The following is a 6,272-nucleotide window of genomic DNA, read 5'->3' as shown; positions in this document are numbered from 1 at the left end:
AGACTGTATGAGAAATTCATGTCTGATTCCATATACAATAAATATGTTTGTTTAAAATAGTTCTTCTCGGTGATACACACCTTCTTTTAAAATAATTTTTTTTATTGACTTATTATCATAGAAATACCTTAATGGTAAACCCAACACCTAGGCTTGGGTTACGGTATTACATCACAATTCCAATTGGAAGAATATAGGACATTCACCGGAGTCACCGTATACGATGATCAATTGTATAACGAAAATCTATAACCTTTTCTACTAGTAGAAGGACGACTCTCATACATCCAGTTGTCACCCTTGCCGCATTCGGGCATATTATGTGTGGCCCATACATCCAGACTTTCCACATACTTCACATATTTACATGTGGCACACCGGTAGTCCATCCGATACACAAGTACTAAAGTCTACCCCCTTGTCCTTTGGAGAATCTTATTATGAAAATGAAACTCAAATTATGTCGGAGTTCCTCAAGCGTTTTACTTGTTGATAGAAACAACTCATCTCATATGTATATAGGTACTTTCGAGAATTTTCGGAGGAAGTACTAAGATAATGTGAGTTGACCGGTGTCAACAGATAAATAAATAAGGGGGAGTTCCTTTTGGAACTATATTCAAAATATTTTATAAATATTGAAATAATATTTTTCGACGATCCCAAAGTATTAAAATAATTTTTTGAAAATCAGAAAATATTTTAAATTAGATTTTATGATTTTTGAATCATATTACATCATTAAATAAATATTTAATAATTAAATAATAATTATTAAATACTTAAACCTCGAATAGTTATATTTTAAAAGAATATTTGAAGTAATATTCCTCAAAGAATTTATGTATAAATAATTAAAGTAATCTTTAATAAATATAAAATAATCGAGTTTGAAATAAATAATTATTGGAGAATACTTCTCTGATTTAAAATGAATATCCGAAATAATATTCATTGTTCGAGTAGTTAAATATAGTTGAAGGAATACGATCTTTGGAAGTGGTTTAAATAAATTCGAGGTATTTAATACTTCGCAAGAGGACATCGAGTCCCTTGGAATAAAATAAGTACGGACTTTTGATCGTCCAAAATATCACCGAGATGGTTCCCGGGTTTTTATTTTATAACTCTGATCGAATCTCGGTCTTATAATTTATACCTCACGCTTTATGGTAGCGCTAAAATATTCAATGATATATACATCGTAATTCAATCGTTATTAACATGGCAAACATGACATTTGTACGAAAATAGTAAAACAACTTTTCACAATATAACAGTATATGGAGTTGGGTTCGTAAACTTGTCGGGATACTTTGAAGTGGAGGGTGCTCTAGGGTCCGCCCAAAAATCTATAATTATAAACAATTATCATTTTGTTAGATTCCGTTTGTATTTATCGTTACTTGTATATACGCGATACTTATTAATCATTCACGCAACTCACTTTATTCTTATTATCCTAATAAGTACAAGTACTTGACATATTCGCTTTTTTTGGAATCCCTTATGTCCGTTAATGTTTTTGTTCATTTCGTCCCTCGGATCCCCTCTCGATTCTTAAGAGTTTCTATTCGCACGGTCTCAGCTCCGACATTTTTATAAAATTGAAAAATCCATATTTCACTTGAAATTTTTATGGCAGTTAATAAACTCTATCTCTTATTCTTTGTAAAAATTTCATGATTATTGAATATTATTAAGTCGATCATTTCTATTTCCAAAATTCGTAATTCGTAGCAATTTTATCGCGTAGATCGTTTTTACTAAAACGGTCATAAGTTTTGATTCGTAAATCAAAATTAAGAGAGTCAAGAGCCTAAACGATCCTCATAACATTTTCTATCATAATCAAGTCTTATTTTTCAAGAATCTACATTTTTATACATTCTGTAACTCTGCTATAAACGTATATTTTATGACTTGTTCATTTTAACGACGTTACGACTACGATCCGAGTTTTGTTTACGCTCTAAATAATTAACCTTAATACTAACTAACTAAACATCAAGAAAATAATAAAAAAACTACCAAAACTAGGTTTACAACTAAGATCTCTGATTTTCTTGAAACTTAAACCTTAATAAAGTTTGGTCAAGGATTTATATCTTTCTTGAAAGCTTGGGATGTGTCCTCCTTGATGGTGGAATCTTGGGGATGCTTGGGTGAGCTTGATAAGTGGCATTTTATACCACTTAGACCGTCTTATAATGGCTTGAATTGACGTCTTGAAATCAAGTATTTTTGTGTATTTGATGCGTTTTTCTAATATTTGTGTATTTCAGGGTATAACTTGCGTAATTAGGGAGATTTTATCATAATAAGCCTAGGGGAGTACTTAGGACCAGTTGCGGGGAGTTGTGCGAAGAATTCAGCAAAATCAGAAGCAAAAAGTGGGATTTCCAGAAGCTTTGCAGGCGCCCGCGTGGGAACTGAGGCGGCCGCCTGGGGTCGTAATTTTAGAATTTGGATTTTCTAATTTGACTTCTATTGGACTTCTGACGGCACTATTTCTTGTGGACTCTTATATAAACCAACTTGAGAGACGTTTAAAAAGAAATAAAGTAACAAGCAAGGAGCAAGGAGAGAAGATTAAGAAGACCGTTTTAGCACACCACAACGAAGAAGAGGAAGCATACGTTATCTTGTGATTCTTTTTATTCGTTGTAACAGTGGATGCTAGTTTTCTTTACTTTGAACCTTAATACTTTTGTGACGTACTCTGTTTTTATTAAGTTTTTTTATTAGTTTATATCGTTGTGTGATTATCATGTTTTCATATGAACCCATGGTGACGATGAGTTCTATAATGGGCTAATCATCATCATGGGGTTGTAGCGGATTTACTATGGATTTCTTTAGTTGATTGTTTAATACATTGGTATGTGATGATTGTATGATATCTAACATAGGTTGTGCTTATTCGTCTTATGTGTGTCGCGAACATATAAGAGAGCCTGTTAATCTCTTGAGAAGCGACAGTGAATCTTGAGATTTAGAACTTGCCATGCTAGCATAGGTTCATGTATTGTGTGCATGATTAGTGGGTAACTCTAACCGTTTTACTTGCCCTGTGTAATCATAATGATTAAATTGCGCTTAAATCGTTATGTAGTCAAATTCTATAGACATATAGGGTCTCAACATAATTGATGCCTATTCAACTTCTATCTTAATTGTGGATGCTTTGTAGAATGGTACTTGTGCAACGAAAGTTGGCTTTTATCATTTTCGTGTTGTTCGATTAATATCATCACCGTTACATGTTAAGGGTAATAACAATAACTATTGAATGAAGTAGTAATGAAGTTATGATCTCATGTGTGTTTAATATTGTTAATTCAAGTGTTAATTTAAGTGTTTAATTCTCATAGTTAATAATTAATTAATCAACCTTAAGTGTTATTGTCTTGACATTGAGAAGTAATCATACATTGGTGAGTAAGTGTTAATTGAACATAATTAGTCAGAGTCTCTGTGGGAATGAATTAGAAATAATTCTATATTACTTGCGAATGCGTATACTTGCGTGAATTATTAGCGCATGCTTTATGCCTAACAGAGCTTAAGAACCCTAAATCAATCCATGAAAATCAAGAAACCAAGAAAAATTACTATTCTACACTATTTATATTCACTTTCATAAAATTATTTCACCATTCAAACCTTAATGAAATACTATCAAAAAATTATCTTACCTTAGTTTAGTATCTAGGAAGCTGAGGAATTAATTGTATAATTTTTCCATGGCTTGAAGTAAAGTTTTTCATTCTGATTTCCCCTTCTTTTTGAAAATAGTCGAATGGGGCTTTTGATGAAAGAGAAGAGAGAATTTTGTTGGTTTCTTGGATGCTTCTTGTGTAATAATATGTTTATGTGTGTATATATCTTCTAGTACAAGAAAATCTATCACAATCTTGCTAGGTTAGCTCATGATCAAGGCTAGTTGCTAGCTAAGTACTCTCACCACTATTCATGTCACTATTCACTTAGCTAGATTACTATGCAGTATGCACTAGCTTGGTTACTATTCTTGTTAGGTTAGTTATTATTTGGTTGTTAACCATGCTTACTTTCTTACCTTAGTTAGCTTGCATGGTTAGCATAGCTTGATACGTTTTATTTATTCGCTTACTCATTCGCTCGGTCGCTTATTCATTTTCGTAATAAATCTTCGTAAGCGGTTCGCGAGGTAAGTCCTTTCTTATACATCTTTACGTTTTGAAGCCTCATACTTGGGTTTGAATATGTAGGATTTTAGATTTGTAATTATATCGTGATTCTCGTATTCCAGAGCGGTTTTATTTAAGAATACTAACGATATAGTAGAGCGTGATGTATAAGTTGTAAGACCGAGAGTCAGTCACTTTTTATAAAGTATAAACCCGGGAATCATCCCAGAGATGTTTTGGACGATTAAAAGTGCGTACTTATTTTATTTCAAGGGACTCGATGCCCACTTGCGAAGTATTAAATACCTCGAATTTATTTAAAATGATTTTCAAAGATCGTATTCCTTCAACTATATTTAATTACTCGAACAATGAATATCTTTTCAATTATTCACTTAATATAGGAGAAGTATTCTCCAACAATTATTTATTTCAAACTCGATTATTTATTTCTATTAAAGATTACTTTAATTATTTAAACATAAACTAGTTCAGGAATGTTATTTCAAATATTCATTTAAAATATAATTAGTTGAGGTTTAATAGTTAATAATTATTATTTAATTATTAAATATTTATTAAATCAATCTACTTATTTCGGATCATCGAAAATATTATCTCGACGTATTTTAAATATTTTGAATATAGTTAAAAAAAACTCCCCCTTATTTATTTATTTGTTGACAACGGTCAACTCAAATCCTTAGTACTTCCTCCGAAAATTCTCGGAAGTACATATATATATATACATATGAGATGAGTTGTGCCTATCAACAATAAAAATTCTTGGAGAACTTTGACTGATCATTGTGTATTTCTTAAAGGACAAGGGAGGGATAGAGATGCAGTATTTCGTATATTGGGGAGACTTCCAGTACCATGGGAGACGGTACTATGTGTACCTAAGGACCTGCGAAGTGTGTGTATACCCAAAATGGGACACATAGCCAATATGTGGCCAGGGTGATAACAAGGAGTTTGGAAGTCATCCTCCTACTAGTAGAAGAGGTTACTAATTTCCGTCTTACGACTGATCATCGTAAGCGGGGGCTCCGATGAATGTCCTATTCTTCCAATTGGAATTGAGATACAATACCGTAACCCAAGCCTAGGTGTTAGGTATACCATTAAGGTATTTGCATACTAATAAGTCAATCAAAGAATTGTTTTGAAAAAAGGTGTGTATTAACAAGAAAACTACTTTAAATAAATACATATCCTTATACAGAATAATATAATTTTTTTAACAGTCTTTTCATACTTTTGGTTATTATGGCTGAGCATTATTGCTCACTCTTGATTTCTTTTAAATGTCACAACACAACAAATAACCAGTATTTCGGTGTAGGACTTAGTCGCTTGCAGTCATGGGGAGAATCCCTGGTAGCTTTGTCTCAGGTGGGCCAGAGTATCAGATAGGTATAAGAAATCAGTCATAATTATTGTAACTTCATACAGAGGTTACGAATAATTGTTCGAGATCCTGTAAAGTACATTAAAGTTGTAATAACAGATGATACTTGTTGTATGTCATTTCTAAGGCTATAACTTGTGAGTGTGTGACATTGGGGGTCTGTGATATGGAATTATTGGACTATTGAGTTAATGCAGGTTACACATGGATGAAGGATTACGTGACGACCAAGATTCCTGACCGCGGATTTTGGGGCATTACAGAAATGGTATCAGAGCATTAAGTTATAGTACTCAGAGACGAGAGTGTTAGGAGTCTGTCTAGATGCGAGATTACGTAAGAGCTTATATAGAGTTCATCATTGGACTACCGTATGTAGCCCCAATGTGTAGGTTAGGATAAATGTATATTTGAGGTATTAAAGTATGACTAATAGAACCATTGGATATTATCAGAATGATGAGAAGAAAAATTAAAATCATATATGATTTGGCAAGGATTTGGATGTAGAACTCGGAGCTGAGTCTGCAGGGCATTTGGGGTAAAGATAGTATTACCAACACCATACGTTCATTTTGATAACACAAGTCAGGTTATTCGTAGTTTTTTAGGTCACACAACACTATAGAAGGGGGTTGACTATAGTTTTTATATAATCAAATTGACTTAGAACACACGTATGTAAC

The sequence above is a fragment of the Apium graveolens genome, chromosome 4, assembly GCF_009905375.1.
Source record: "Apium graveolens cultivar Ventura chromosome 4, ASM990537v1, whole genome shotgun sequence".
NCBI classification, from domain to species: domain Eukaryota; kingdom Viridiplantae; phylum Streptophyta; class Magnoliopsida; order Apiales; family Apiaceae; genus Apium; species Apium graveolens.
This window is presented reverse-complemented; position numbering follows the sequence as displayed.